Raw genomic sequence first — 17,692 nt, 5'->3', positions numbered from 1 at the left:
TACATATATGGTGGCCTTGATGAGCTTCCACAGCTCATGATTAGTCTATCAGTACGTTAAATCTGTTCTTGACATTTTCTCAAAATTCAGGTGGCTTAGAGGTAGAGTAGTATTTTGACTCTAGGGAACTTTGTTTCATGGTCTTCAGCTTTAACTTGAAAAATATGAACAATTGTTGGTCTGTTCCACAGACAACTCTGGCTTGATTTTAGCTACTGATATGTGGCTTCTCCATTGTCTTTCTCCACAGATGTAATCAATTTGACTTCTGTGTATTTCATCTGGAGAAGTCCATAAGTATAGTCACCTTTTGTGGCTTCAGTAAAGGGCTCAACCAGAAGAAAAATTGTGACAATGACACAGGACCAGGTAGTGTTTAGTTCTGTTGTACATTGGGAGTGTTTAGTTCTGATGTCTATGAGTTGGAACAGACTCGATGGCCCTTTACAACAACACTGTGACAAAGTAACTTGCTGCTAAAATCAATACTTCAATAATTGTGCATACCTCCTCTTTATTTTGTTATGGATAGTCTTGCCTAATCTATCATAGGATATACAAAAAATATTCTTTAGGTTCTGTAATGTTGGAAAAGAAGAATGACCATTACCCAGAACTGTGATTTTAATTGGAGGAATGGGTTAATATTCAGTATAGCTGTGCTATTAGGTTACCGATTTTATTTGAAGTGTAACTTCAGAGAGTGGATATGGGTTTCTTATTGAGAATCAATCAATTGTAATTTTTTGTCTATCTGGCTAAGGTAAAATCTCCAGATAGTTAAAAAAAAAAAAGTATACTGATATTTATGTGACATGGTACCATGAGAAACCAGTACCTAAAGAAGGACATCTTGCTTAGTAAAGCAGTGGGGCAGGGAAAAACAGAGAGACCCTTAACAAGATGAACTGGCTGTGATTGCAATTATGGGATAACACGTCAGAACCACTGTGATCACTGTGCAGAACTTGGCAGAGTTCCGATCTGTTGTTCAGAGATTTGCTATGAGTCAGAACCAGCCTTAAGGGATTCAATAATAAAGAGAAAAGAATCATGGTTTAGATGTAATTAAGATCTATAATTCATTAAATTTTATCCAAAAAAGTATCTTAGAATCCCAATTAGGCTTGCATCAAACAAATAAAATTCCTAAGAAAAGAAATGTAACATTCTTAAAGAAGATATTGCTAATATACTGCTGTTGCTACAGTGTTTGATGTTGTTGCTTGTGGTAGTTATATAATCTGTTGTCAATTTGAAAGGATTATGAGTGAAGGGATGGAGTTTACCCTGTCAATCAGGTCAAAGCCTGGTGACATCATTTGGAGGCATGAAGGAGATAAATAGCTCATTGGAGGTGGGACACATGCTCACTCCCTGGGAGATATTGCAGCTGACAAGACACATGGAACTATTCTAGTGCCCTGAGCTGGAGAAGCCTTGTGGAGACCCCTGCCAGTGCTGAAATGCTTACACTACCACTGGATCCACAAGACTTCCCACTCACTGGCCTGTGATCTTCCTGCATCTGGCGTCATTGCATGTGTTTCATGAGGGAAAAGGACTTTATAGATTGGAATTGCACATATGGGCTAATATCAGTTCTGGGATGGGCGGTGGTGTTTTCTCAATACTCAATTGCTCTTGTATATAAAGTTCTTTCCTATATGCACATGAGTGTCTATGAATTTGTTTCTCTTGTCAACCCGGACTAACACATTATGGTACCAAGAGTGGAATATTAGAGAAACAAATCATAAAGATGGAGAGTAGATGTTTCTTTGATTTCTGCCTCATGGTAGTGTTTCTTCTTTGGTTAGCCAAAGGTCACTATGTCCATGCAATTTACTGGGTTGTTTTCTGGAAAGAATATGGGAAGTTAAAATTTTGTTTATTTTGTTTGATGGTTGTTTTAGGTTATTCCTACTTGAAATGGTGAAAATGATTGTGATAAATGTTAATCTCAAGCTTAGATGGCAAAATAACCCCTTGAATTTCTCAGAATCCATGTTGCTTAGCAAAAATAGCTGACAGAAGGTCAAACTGGCTGACAGAAAGCCTGGCTTTGGCTTGATGTTCTCAGAGACCTAACCCAATATTTTGTAGCAATATAATAGTTTAGATAAGGATTAAGATAAGCCAAATAAGCATTGAATTTTACTGTTTTAAGACTTGAGATTAGTATCTGATTCTACTTTGTTTATACTGATGTCTTCTGCTTATTATTGTTGATATAAATGATTACTGGGAAGAATGAAAATAGAGAGTGTGTAAGCCCACTTGCCTTGAGCCATTAAAATTTGAATCTTTAAATGGGTTAGGACACACCTACAAAGAAGGATCCTCAAAGATAGGACCCACCCAGTGCTTTGGAGTACTCAGGATATTTGCATTCGAATAGAGATCTTCCTAAGGGATTGTTGACAGATTGAAGAAAAAAGGAACTCTTTGGATTTTTGAAGTTTGAACTAGTGGGTTTTGTCAGAATCTGGAACCATGCTGAAAACTCTTCTCTAGGACTGAACATTAAAGGGAGCCTGTGGCAGCTTGAAATGCTTGCTAGGTGACCACCAGGATTTATTGAGTGGAAGTGGGAGAAAAGCAGTGATAGAGACACAGGTTGCATCTGGGCACTGACACCCAGAGACCTTGTTTACAGGAACTAGAGAAGACGAGAGCGTGTCGGCTTGTCTGGAGTCCGTGACCTAGCATAAGGGGGCTAGTGCTGTTGAGAATTTGTGACTCGGGCCATGGTCTAAAAGCAAAGTAACCAATGGGCACCTTAGTGAGGCTAAGTGAGGCAGCCCTCATTAAGTTGACCAGGACCCAAGCAGATGAAGAGAAGATTTTTGAGCTTGTGAACTGGTGCATATTGCTGCAGACTTTACAGTCAGCCTGTTCTGATTTGACTTTGCTTATGGGTGCAGACTTCACAATGTTCCAAGTGGGATGAAGATTCTTCACATCAAAGGATATGATTGAGTCATCAGAGCACTAGGTTTAAGTAAGTGGACAGTATAGAAATTGCATACCCAAAATTGGGAGGATAAAGGCATGAAGTGGTTGGTTCACAAACGTTCATAAGTGGGAGAATATATTCATAGGATTAAAGTGTATGTGTTACTTAACTGCAATTGTTAGGCATAGTATATTATTGTTTTGTTCACTTATAGAATGTTATGTTTAAATGAAGGTGGAACATATCGAATTGTATGCATGATTAGCGTTATCCTTTTAGGTACAGATACAATTTTATTATTGATTTTTTGAAAATTGTATATGACTAAAAAGTTGTACGAAAGTGTCACACTGACAAGGGGTGATCTGTGGTAGTTATAAATCTGTTCTCAATTTAAGAGGATTATGAGTGAAGGGGTGGAGTTTCCCTGTCAATCACGTCAAAGGTTGATGACATCATTTGGAGGCATGAAGGAGATAAATAGCTCATTGGAGACAGGACACGCTTTCACTTTCTGGGAGATATTGCAGCTGAAAAGACACATAGAACTACTCTAGTACCCTGAGCTGGAGAAGCCAAGTGGAGACCCCTCTCAGCGCTGAGATGCTTATACCACCACTGGATCCACAGACTTCCCACCCACTGGCCTGTGATCTTCCTGCATCTGGTGTCATTGCATGTGTTTTGTGAGTCTGAAAAGGACTTTACAGATTGGTATCAGACATATGGGCTAATATTGGACTAATGGACTTGACCTGGACTAGCTTGAAATGTTTTCTCAATGTCGAATTTCTCTTGTATATAAAGCTCTTTCCTGGACACATATTTCTTTCTCCAGTCAACGCGGAATAACAAAAATTACTCGCAAAGGCCTACCTATGGATTGCAGATGTCCCCAATCTGCCTTCACAGATATGTAAATGAATTCCTTGTAAAAATTCTTCATCTAACTCCTGTAAGGAGCACTGGTGGCATAGTGTGTTACCCACTCTGCAGCTAACCACAAGGTCAGTAGTTCAAAACCACCACATGAGGGTTTCTACTCCAGTAAAAAGTCACAGTCTTGGAATCTCACAGAAGTTCTACCTTGTCATATAGTTTTGCTCTGCATTGGAACTACTAGTTAGCAATGAGGGGTTTTTTGTTTGTTTGAGTGCTTATGTATCTATGTCTTACTGGTTTTCTTCATCTTGTTCATAGTTAATTTTCTGTGCTATTTATTTTGCATACGTACTTACATGCATTCATAACAGCATATTTTAATGAATGTATCTATCTCTTCCACTATCTGAATTGAATTATGACTCAAATAACCTTTTATTAGGTTATACACATCTAGTTCTTATCAAAATAATCAGAATAACATTTAATGATTTAAATATACTCTTGAAAATATAGCTTGAGTGATGCATTTATTAATTAATCTGTTATGATTTGGCTAGTATACATTTTTTTTAAATGTATAAAAGTATCTGGAATTCATACTGCATTTTTCCTTTCCTGTTTTTCTTCTCAAATCATAGTTTTCTCAATGCACCAGATTTACTTGGTGCATAAGAACACAGCTTAGCAAGTCTGTAGAAAATATCTTACAAAAACATTTGTTAACAAAATATAGATTTCAGTGAAAAATACATATCATTTAAAAGCAATGTTAACAATCAGTTGATATTGAATCATGAAAAATAACTGTAAAAACATATGGATTTAGCAAATTATTTTTAACCGTACAATTTTACATTACTAAATGCCCATATTTTGTATATTAATCATCGACCTCCCCCAAAGATATTACCATAAAAGAATATTGAGCCCTTAATTGTATTTTAATGCTTCACTTAGATAGCACCACTGCCAATGATTAAACAGTTCAATCATATTGTATTTTATTCTTTTTTAAGACTGTGGGGTAAAAATTGTAGTTTTCCTATATTCTCTTATGCTTTAAATTTATTAGTCTAGTATATCCCTCAGAAGCTATTACATCAAATAGGTTCATGTTTTTTCTAGTTTGATAGAATGTTAGCTATAAAAGAATAAATATCAAACAATCAAATGGATGCAGAAAGTATTTTTTCAGTTCTTGCATTGGTAGAATGAATTATCTTGTAATCAATTAAAATACATTGTTAGACATATTATCATATACATAGATCTGGCATCACCTTCCATGAAAAGTTTATGGAAGAATTACAAGATACATTAACTTCTATTTAACGGTATGTGTGCCCAAATAGAAAATAAAGTATATTAAAAATTTTGGCAAGATCTCATTGTTCTTGTTCTTTAATTAGTCATTATCAACGTGTGATTCATGGCACAGTGTAATGATCAGTATACTTAAACTCAAGTATAATAGAATTTAGTGGTTTGTTTTCTTTTTAGAATGTGTATTGACTTACTTATGTACATAAAATAGTTGTGTAATCAGACATTATTGGACTTTTTACCACTTTATTACCCAAGTTTACTGTTCAATCAAAAAATCATATATTTTGGTGCCCTGTTGACAGGAAGTAATTCCAAACCCGTCATGCGGAAATTCCTTTTCGTATTTTCTCTTAGCACCTTAGTGAAAGATAGAGGGACTAGTCAGCAGTCTTTATATTTCCTCAATTCATTCTCTTTTCTCAATCTGTCAAACACCAGTATGCACTTTAACAAGGTTTTGATTATCTCTAAATATAATGAGAATTATTCAGCAAATAAAAACATCAAAGAATTTTGTAAAGGGGTCATGTTTTAAAATTTGAAGTGATTACATTTGGAAATTCAATGTGAAAAATAATAAAGGAGTAATATGGGAACTATATATGGAGATTGTTTGTATCACAGTTATTTTTGATAATGTAAAATACAGTGACACTTGGGGTCATACACATGGCTTATTCACACACACCATTCCATCACTCTTCAGCAAAGAAACAAGAAACTTAACAAGCTAGCCACCAAAAACACTACTCAATACCTGAGCACCAAATGAAAATATAAAGCGATAGATCAAATACTGTTTGGAAGAAGACAGTGAACGGAAATAGTGAATAAAAGAGACCGCAGAGGGGTCCTGCCAGCTGGCAGAGCAAAGTGTGATTCACCTGAAACATAGAGAGCAGGAATCCCAAGTGAGGAACAGAGAAGACACATTCATGTAATTCCCTACATGATATAGAATCACTGTGTAAACAGACTTTGAGTGAATTAAATTCTCAATTTCTGAATACATCTAATAGGAAGAGCCGAAGCTCACTCACTGACCAAAGGATTACAGCTCTTCTCATGGTATCCTCTTGGAGATTCGCAGGACAAACAACCCACCATCTCTGCAGCCCTCCTTCCAGGGGTCAAGGTACAAACCCTTTCTCTCCTCTCACCCCATCAACCCCCTTGCCTTCTATGACCACAAATCCTTCTCTCACCCATTGACCCCACGAACCATTTTTAGGCCACTTCTGCACAGCAAAAAATGATCATCTATCCCTCTGTACAACAACCAATGTGGCTGAATGCAATTCACCCAGGCATGGCACCAGGGCCTGTTCTTCTTGTCCTCCTGCTGTCCCATTTAAGCAACAGCAGGCTCCTTGGGCATTACATCAGCTTGCTGCTCAAGAACCCAGCCACGTGGAGGAAGACTGTTCAGACACAGTGCCAGCCACTTGTCCTGCCCCTCTCACTTGCTAATCCATCTAAACAGTGTTTACTGCTAGCTCAACCCTTACCTCCTGTCAACCTACCGAAACCCCCTCTCCATTTTCCTGCCTGGTGAGAAGAGGAGCCAGTAGGACTTTGCATGCACTCTGTGACCATTGCCTACCTTGTACCTTGGCCCAGTGAGAGTTTGAGGTAGCATGATAATGCACTGACCTTTTCACAAGCAGTTGGTGTGGCAACCATAAGACAGCACACCTACTCATCCATGCCTACACTGCACCAAGCACAAAGAGTAGTGGTTACAGAGGGTGCGTGTTCTTCTTTCCCCTCTCTCCTTCATAGCATGAGTTGACAGCATTGTGACGCTATGTAGACAAGATCACTGCTCCTGGCCCACTTGCCCACATTTGCCACTCTGTCTCTAATCATGTGAGGCATTGCTTCCTCTTTTGTCATGCATTTACCGCTGCACCATGTAAGAGGGGATGACAACCACCACCCCACTGGTCACACCTGCCTCAACAGCTGCCCATTAAATTGGCTAAAGCCACTACTACCTCCTCTTGTGTCACTGGATGGACAATAGGTGAGGACCATATGATCAATCTTTCTTTCAGTTCCCTAAAACACCAGTAAATAGAAATTCACATTCTTATATCCAAAGTTAACCCAATCACCCCAATGTGTCTAGAATAAACTCCCATTTACAGCCCAACACCTTGCTAAATATCACACATACAGACACACACACACCCCCACACACAAACTACCATTTAGTGGGTTCCAATTCATCATAACCCTACACAATACACTACAACTTCCAGTGTGGGGTTCTGAGGCTATAAATCTTACAGGAGCAGAAATCCTCATCTGTTTTCAACAGAGAAACTAGTGACTTTGAACTGCTGACTGTTGTTAGCAACCTATTAAAACATAAGCCATTATGCTACCATAAAACATAAATCAAAATTCAGCAAAAAGACATGTAATAAGTAAACACATATGACAATAAGACAATATCAAATTATATGAAGAAATAGGAAAAAAGAAGAATTAAGCAAGTGATCAAATATAGTACTAGTTTCCTGTGGAAGAAATGATAATCAAATTATCTCAAACAGATCAAATGGCTTATACACATATATAGGATACTCAAAGAAACCAAGAGAAACAGGAGCAGATTAAGAAAGTCAGGAAAACAAAAGGAAAAACAATTATAGAAAATTTCAGGAAAACAATACAAGAACAAAAAAATAAGAATTAGAAACATATGAAGTCACTAATTAGACATCTTAAAGATTAATACTAAAATTTCAAAACAGAAAGAGATAAAATATTAAAATGAAGAAAGAATGGTCCCATAGAAAATTGAATCAGAAAAAATAGAGCAACAATCATGATATGATCCTAGGTAGGGTTGTGCTGGGAGTGGGGTTAAATAAGACTTGTAAAAGCTGATAATTTATGTGGGACAACAGTAGAAGGAATATTTTACCTGTGATGTGAATTCAGAAAAGGAAATGTTTTTAAAATCACAGAGAAAATATGTGCAGAATTTCTAACAGAAAACTCCCTAATATTAAGAAAGATGAAAATGTATCAATGAAAGAGACTAATGAACTCCAAATGGAGAACAAATAATGTTAGAAAATAAACTAAATTAAGTCATATAACAAGATTGCATGTAAGCCAATATAATAAACCATTAAAAAATAAAATTTAAAGATTGCAAGACTGAAAACAGAAAATCAGCAAGTCAATCTGTAAATGACAATTTCAAAACAAAGAGGAATTTTCAATTCAAAGACAAAAGACATTACAAATAGGGATTAACTGAATAGTTCAGAGGAGATGAAATCAAGGAGATACAAAAATTGTTTAAGTATAGATCCATAACAACAATAACAACAACAAAAAAAGAAGATGTCATGTATTCACCTACCCCACTAAAGAAAAAAATCCAAGCCTCGAGTTGCAACCTTTAAAGAACCCATGGGAAAATATTGAATGATGCAGAAAAAAATCAAAAGAAGATATAAAGAATACACAAAGTTACTGTAGCAAAAATAACAAGCTGACATGCAAAAACATCAAGATGTAGTATATGAGTAAGTACCAATAGTACTGAAGTGGGAAGTTGAAGCTACGCTGAAAACATTAGCCAAAAGCACGGGTCTAGGAATTAATGGAATACCATTTGAAATCTTCCAACAAGCTGCTGAAACACTGGAAATACACATCTATGCCAAGACATTTGGAAGACAACTACTTGGCCAATTGACTGGAAAACTTCCATTTTTAATGGACTGGCCGAGTGGCTGCAACAATGGGCTCAAACACGAGTGATTGTGAGTGTGGCACATGACTCAATGGTTCTGTAGTAATCTGGATCATCAAGAATCGGAGCCAACCAACCAAATGGCACCTAACAAAATAAAAACATCCCAACCACAACCACAACAACTACCAAAAATTGGTCCAGATGGCTTTGCTAGAGCATTCTAACAAGCTTTCAGGGAGGACCTGATGCCAATTTTACAAAAATGAAGGAGCATTGAAAAAAAGAAAAAGAAATACTCCTAAAGATCCTAGGAAGCATGATACTAAAAGCAGGTAAAAATAGCACTAACATAGTGAATCATAGGCCATTATCCCTAAACAATATACACACAATTAATCAACTATGGCAGTTACATAATCTGGTGACAATTTGAGAGGATTAGGAGTGAAGGGGTGGACTCTGGCTTGTCAATCAAGCTATAACGAATGAGGCCTCTCTGTGGGTATGGCCTTCTGAGAATTCTGGGAACTGCTGTTTTTCTTCCTTGGAGGTGGGAGACACTTCTCTCTCTTGGCTCACTCCCTTGGAGATTCTCTACTTGCAAAGCTGACTCCATGTGAGACATCCCTGAGGAGAAAACACATGGACCTACCCTGATGCAGCCCTGGGTGCTGGAGAAGCCACATGGAGACCCCTGCCAATGCTGAGCTGCTTACATTGCCACTGGATCCACAGTATTTCCCACCCGCTGCTCTGTGATCTTCCTGCATTTGGCATCATTGCAGGTGTTTTGTGAGTCAAAAGACGACTTTATGGATTGGTATCCGACATATGGGCTAATATTGGACTTATGGACTTGATCTGGCCTGGGCTGGAATGTTTTCTCAATATTCAACTGCTCTTGTATATAAACATCTTTCTTATACACATATGTGTGTCTATGGATTTATTTCTCTAGTATACCTGGACTAACACATCAACCAATCCTAGTTAACAGACTAATAGCATATTAAAAAAGAATAGATCATGACTAAGTGATAATTATTACCAGATATTCACCATTAGTGAATCAATTAATATCATTTACCACATAAATACACAAAGAAAAAAATATTTCATGATCATATTAATCCTGTCAGAAAATGTGTTTGACAAAATCCAATACCTATTACTGATTTAAAATGTTTAGCCAATTAGGAATAGAAGAAAAATTCTCCAATGTAATTTCATATATATATATTTACAAAACCAACAGCCATTATTATTTTTTATTATTGGGTCTACATGATTCCCCAAATTAAAATATTAGCATGTAATACACATTATATTTTGGCAGTTTTATTGGCATGTAATTCACATATTGTACAATTCAGTGGTTCATTCACAGCAAGAACAGTTGTACAATCATTACCACACAGTTTTAGAACATTTTCTTCTTTCTTCATTTTTTTATTTTCTTCTTTCTAGTACTCAGCATTATTTGTTCCCCATTTCCTTTCAACCTCCCCTGCCATACCCCCAAGAAAACATTAATCTAATCACTGTCTCTATATATTTACCTATCCTGGATTTCACATACAGGGAAACATGAAAACAAACTACCTACCAGCAATAACAAAGCGAAACATATAACAGCTCAATCTTAAAAAAAGCAGAAAATATTAAAAACTGGACCAAATTTAAATGGATCATAAGGGAGATCAAATGATTGGGTGCCAAATTTGACTTAACCATATCTTCAAAAATCCAACTTCGAATGCATTCTGCTAATAGCTAAGCTAATCAGATCCCTGGTCCATGGTCAGAAGATAGTCACCAGGGCCTTAATCCATGTGTACTTCCCCTTCCCTTTTTTTTTAATGCAACAGCTTTAAAATGGGTCAAAATTCTTAATTGAGAAAGATTTAAAATACTCCTTGTGATTGGGAACCAACCAAAGATTCCTTCCATTGACCCCGTTTTCCACTGTTGTACTGGAAGTCATACACAGACCAATGGGCAAAGCAGGGAGATAAAATATTGCCACATTGGTTAAGAAGAAATTAAATTAGTCCTATTTTCAGATGATATAGATAAAAAAATTTAGATAGCGTTTTGAAGAATGTCAATGATACCATATTTATCTTCAAAAATGACATTGCAGATCTCTCTAGAAGTACAATGCTGATTGTGATCAGATAATATCTAAAATGCTTACAAGGAAGTGTGATTAAAAAAATTTTTACTCAAATTTATTCATTAACCACAAAAGTTACAGATGAAGATATTGAAGAATTCTACCAACTTCTTCAGTCTGAAATTGAATTTGTGGGAAGTATCAAAAGAAGATGGAAGGAATGCAAAAAAAATCACTGCACAAAAATAAATTAGTCAATATGCAACCATTTCAATAGGTAGCATGTGATCTTGAACTGATGGAACTGAAGGAAGAAGTCCAATTTTCACCGAAGGCCTTCTTGAGAAACACGGCTCCAGGAAGCAGTAGAATATCAATTAAAACATCTCCACAGGTGGATGCAACACTGGAATCACTCACTGTCCTATGTCAAATGCAAGTGAAATACTGCTGAAAAGAATTTAGAAATGGTTGGATGCAAAGGTAGAAGTGGAAGGAGGGAGATAATTGCTAAAGTCAGATGTTTCTTTTCTCAAAGTATAAAATACTAGAATGCTGATGACTTCTCTTTGTTTGCTATGCAAAAACTTTGATTTTGTGGGCCATAACAAGCTACAGATATCATTGAGAAGACTAGAAATTCCATAACACTTTACTGTTCCCAGGCAAAACCTGTACATGGAACAACAGACAGAGGTTCAAAGAGAACAAGATAATCCTGAGTTGTTTAAAACCAGGAAAAGTGTCAGGGTTACATTCTTTCATTATGTCTGCATGCTTACCATGTAAACCAGAGAATTTAAAATATATGAAGAATGCAGTAACAGGAGAGGAGAAAGGCTTATTAACAACATACTCTTTGTGGATGACATTACTTTGCTCTTTGAAAGCGACAGGGATTTGAAGCACCTGCTAATAACTTTCAAAGGCTACATTTTTCACTACAGATTTTAACTGAATGTAAAGAAAACGAGAATCACCATGTTTTGACCAATAGAAAACATCATGATAAATTAAGAAATAGTTGATTGATCAAGGGTTATATTTACTTGCATGCACCATCAATACTAATGTAAATAGCAGTTAAGCAACTAAAGATGTAATTCATTGTGGATCTCAGCTGCATAAAGCAACTTTAAAGTGTTAAAGAACAAAGACTTTATTTCATGGACTATATTGAGCCTGATCCAAGCTGGGGCAATTATAATGGGGCCAGAGGCATGCAAATATTGAACCAGGAACAAAGGGGAATTTATGCATTTGAATTATGGTGTTGGTGAAGTCTATTGAAAGTACAAGAATAAATCTGTTTCGGATGAAAAACAATCAGAATGGTTCTTAGAAACGAGGATGGGAAAACTTATTCTCATATATGTTTGACATGTAATCAAGAAAGACCAGTTATGTGTAAAGAAAATCAACTAAATGGATTGGTATAGTGGTTTCAACAATGTGAGGATGATGCCACACCAGACAGTATTTATTTGTTGTACATATGGACACTGTGAATCTGAACCAACTGGGCACTTAGTAACAATAATATTTTAACCTCCAGCAATTAGAACAGGGTCAACAGAGCAGTCCCTCCAACAGTAAAAGAAAAGAAATTATAAAAATCAGGGCAGAGTTGAACCACTGGGAAAACAAAAGAATAATGCAGAAGATTAATGCAGCAAAAAGCTGGTTCATTGAAAGGATCAACAGAATCAATAGACTGAAAGCAAATCTAACCAAAGAAAGGCAAGAGCAAACAATAGACAGGATGAGGAATGAAACAGGGGTAATCACAGCAGACCCTAATGAGATTAAAAAGATAACCACAAATTACTATGAAAGTCTGTATTCTAATGTGTTCAACAATGTGGAAGACGTGGACAAATACTTCGAAAAACAATCTCTCTCTAGACTGTCCCAGATGGAGATCAAGAACCTAAACAAACCCACAGTAAAAGAAGAAATAAATATGGTAATCAAGAAGCTACCAACAAAAAAAGTTCCCAGACCAGATGGCTTCACTGGAGAAGTCTACAAAGCAGTCAGGGAAGAGCTGACACCAAACCTCCACAAAGTATTTCAGAGAGTAGAAAAGGATGCCAAACTCCCAAACTCATTTTACGAAGCCAGTATAACTTTGATACTCAAACAGGGCAAGGATTGTATAGGAATAGAAACCTATAGACCAACATCTCTAATGAACATAGATGCAAAAATCTTCAACAAGATATTGGCCAAAAGAATGCAAAAGTATATAAAATAAATCATCCATCAGGATCAGGTGGGATTCACCCCAGGGATGCAGGGATGGTTTATAAGAAAAAGTATAAGAACCACATGATAATATCCATAAATGCAGAAAAAGCATTTGACAACATCCAGCACCCATTCCTAATGAAGACGCTCAGGATGATAGTAATGGAGGGGCAGTTCCTCTAGTTAATACAAGCTATCTATGAAAAGCCAATAGCTAACATCATAGTCAATGGAGAAAAGATGAAATCAATCCCACTGAAAAAGGGGACTAGACAAAGATGCCCCTTTCCCCCACTTCTATTCAATATTGCACTGGAGGTCCTAGCTAATACCATAGACAATGGAAGGACATCAAAGGTATCCAACTGGGAGAGGAGGAGGTGAATTTATTGTTATTTTCAGATAGTAAAGATGTTTATCCTACTCAGGGAACTTTGTAAGTTTAATGCTATCCCGATTCAAATACCAACAACCTTCTTCAAAGATTGGGAGAAACTGACCACTAATTTCATATGGAGAGGGAGGGGCCCAGAATTAGCAGAGAACCCCTCAAGAAGAAGGACATAGTAGGAGGGCTTGATTTACCTGACTTTCACACCTACTACAAAGCCACAGGGATCAAAACAGCATGGTACTGGAATAATGACAGATACACTGACCAATGGAAAAGAATAGAAAACCCAGAAATAAAAGCATCAGCATATAAACAACTGATCTTCAACAAGGGCCCCAAAAGCATCACGTGGGAGGGCAACACTCTATTTAACAAGTGGTGCTGGAAACAAAGGAAATCCACGTGTAAAAAAATGAAACAAGATGTCTACCTCATCCCATGCACAGAACAAACTCAAGGTGAATCACAGACCTAGAAGTATAACCGCAAACCATCAGGACCATTAGTGAAGGAATCAGGACAAACCTAAGAACCTTGGCCCAGGGAATACAAAGGCTAACTGCATTAGGGCAGGGTGCACACACAGGGGAATCTGAAATTGACAAATGGGATTTACTAAGGATAAAACACCTGTGTGTGTCAAAAGACTTTAACAAGAGGGTAACAAGGCAACCCACATACTGGGAGAGGATTTTTAGCAAGACACAACAGAGAAAGGGCTTATTACGAAAATCTAAAATACTCTCCTTGCCTGCAAAAAGAGGAAAACAGTTAACCCTTTGAAGAAGTGGGGAAAAGAAATGAAAAGAAGTTTCACTAGGGAGGAGACCCATATGGCCAGTAAACATATGAGAAAATGCTCCCGATCATTAGCCATCAGAGAAATGCAAATGAAAACACCTTTGAGGTTAGCCCAAATCAGAAAAACAGAGAGCAACAAATGTTGGAAGGGATGCGGTGAGATAGGAAATCTCCTACGTTGCTGGTGGTCTTGTAGATATGTACAGCCGCCATGGAAAGCAATCTGACAATACTTTTAAAAGATGGAAATTGAGCTACCTTATGACCCAGCTATCCCTCTACTGGGTATATACCTAGAAGAGGTAAGAAATAAACCACGACCAATTGTAGGCACTCCAATGTTTATTGCAGTGCAATTTACAATCGCAAGGAGTTGGGAACAATCTAAATTTCCATCGGTAGATGGGTGGATCAGTCAGTAACTCTGGCACATACAGACATTGGAGTACTATGCATCACTAAAAAAGCACTTATGAGCACATGAAAGATGTCTTTTAATGGGAAGAGTTGGAGAAAATTATGCTAAGCGAAGTCAGCCAATCACAAAAGGAGAAGTATAGCATGAGTCCCCTAAGAATCTGGAGTGGGCATGCAGACTCTACCACGATGCACGAAACCATGAGGACAGTGTGGCCACCTGGAAGGATGCATGAGCTACAGTGCTGGCCCCAACCAGAGCCAAACTGACCCCTTCCCTGGAGGTGGGTGTGACAGAGAGCAGAACTGAACCGACAGGTTAGTGAGAGGAGCCAGCATGCCCCATCCACACGCAGGCAGGCCAGGAGGGAGAAAGAGAAAGATAGCTGGACTGGACCGTACTCGGGCATACTAGGCTTTGAGGATGACATCCCTGCAGGGAGCTAATGGGACACAGAGGGGACTGGGAAAATAACAATAGCATGTGTCATGCTGTCCCCTGACTGGAGCAGTCTGCGTCAGAGGGCATTTCTGGGGTCACACAGTGAGGAAGCAGCGCGATCTGAACCTCCCCACCCCCACCCAAATGGAGCGAATCAAGAAGGGAGCATACCTGAATAAACAATAGCAGGTAAAGGGCATTTATAGAGGTCTAAATACAGGTATATACTTATGTAAATATACTTATCTATGATGATGGGGAAATAGATCTATGTACATATATTTATAGGTGTATTATTAAGGTAGCAGATGGGCATTGGGCTTCCACTCAAGTATTCCCTCAATGCAAGAATACTTCGTTTTATTAAACTTGCATTTCTCTATGAGTACCTTCCTGTCACGACCACTGAAGACAAATGTGTGCAGAAGCAAATGTAGTGAAGAAAGCTGATGGTGCCTGGCTATCAAAAGATAGTGTCTGGGGACTTAAAGCCTTGAACTTAAACAAGCAGCCATCTAGCTGAGAAGCAACAAAGCCCACCTGGAAGAAGCACACTAGCCTGTGTGATCACAAGGTGTCGAAGGGATCAGGTATCAGATATCAAGGAACACAAAATCATATCATTGTGAATGAGGGGGAGTGCAGATGTGGGACCTAAAGCCCATCTGGGGGCAACTGGAAATCCCCTTACAGAAGGGTGGCAGGGAGAAGATGAACCACTCAGGGTGAAGTGCAGCAACAATGAAATATACAACAGTCCTCTTTTTCTTAAATGCTTCCTCCCCACCCACTATCATGATCCCAATTCTACCTTACAAATCCGGCTAGACCAGAGGATGTACACTGGTACAGACAGGAACTGGAAACACAGGAAATCCAGGACAGGTGAACCCCTCAGGATCAGTGGTGAGAGTGGCAATACTGGGTTGATGGAGGGAAATTGGGATAGAAAGGGGGAACCAATGACAAGGATCTACATATAACCTCCTCCCTGTGGGACAGACAACAGAAAAGTGGGTGAAGGGAGCTGTTGGATTGCGTAAGATATGACAAAATAAGAATTTATAAATTATTAAGGATTCATGAGGGAGGGGGGAGCAGGGAGGGAGGGGAAAAATGAGGAGCTGATACCAAGGGCTCAAGTATAAAGCAAATGTTTTGAAAATGATGAGGGCAACAAATGTACAAATATACTTGACAAAATGGATTTATGTATGGATTGTGATAAGCATTGTATAACCCCCAATAAAATGATTAAATATAAATAAATAATATTTTAAAATTTATGAAAAGCATTTAGTCATACAAATCACCTTGAGAGGCCGAGGCCCTTGACAAGAGGGCTTGCCCTCAGGGAAATGAATTGCAAATTGCTTCTGTAAATAATACAGCTAAAACTCTATGAGACTTGTAATATTACCTATAGGTCCACTATTAACTAATTCAACTCAGTGACAGTAGACGTTTTCTTTAGAAATGATTTGTAACTATGATTTAAAAGATTAAGTATAAAATATAAAAACACCCTGGGTTTTGTAATTGGTCCAGGAGATCAGCTGTTAATCGAAAATGTAGAAACTTCAGCCTACCGCAAGGCACTTCAGAATCATGACCCGTGATCCTCTTCCCAAGAGTAGGCCCTAAAACCCCATGGAACACAGTTTTCTCAAAGTATAGCTTGCCCTTAATCAGAATCCACTAGAAGATAACTTTTTAAATTAGTGTCTCAGGGCTCAGAAAGGAGGCCTAGTGGCTAATGGTTAAGTTCTTGCTGAAAATTAAAAGGTCTATGGTTCAAACCATGAGTTGGGTTACCCGAGAAAAGACCTGTCAATCTCTTTCCATAAACATTTCAACCTAGGAAACCTGATAAGGCCTTTCTACTCAGTTATATAAGGCCATTATAAGTTGGAAAACTCTTAGCTGCCCAGGATGAAAAATAAATAATATAAAAATCAAAGCTGTTATCTCTAAATAAATGCATTCCCTATTCACCCTCTCTGGATCAGGTTTACAGTTGATTGAACTCAAAATGTAATGTTCCTGAGTAAATGTTGTATGCTCACATAGATTTGTTTTTATGTTCATGTCAATTGTCAACAGAACCTTCCAAAGTACTTTATGCACTTGTAAACCCACTTAGCCTCATTCAGTTTCATTTTCCCCAGATCTTGTTCCAATAGATATTCCATTAGTACACATCTGTCCATGGAAATAGAAAATTACCTTCTACAAAATGAGCTGTCTCTAATGGGTTTTAGGAGACACCTCATTTTGTAGAAGGTAATTTTTTATTTCCATGGACAGATGTAGGCCACTGGAGATCCCCTTGCAGAGGGGTCTCGGGGAGGAGATGAGCCAGTCAGGGTGCGATGTAACAA

Source organism: Echinops telfairi, unplaced genomic scaffold (genome assembly GCF_000313985.2).
Source record: "Echinops telfairi isolate 266 unplaced genomic scaffold, ASM31398v2 ScPeMD7_7469;HRSCAF=8507_1, whole genome shotgun sequence".
NCBI classification, from domain to species: Eukaryota; Metazoa; Chordata; class Mammalia; order Afrosoricida; family Tenrecidae; genus Echinops; species Echinops telfairi.
This window is presented reverse-complemented; position numbering follows the sequence as displayed.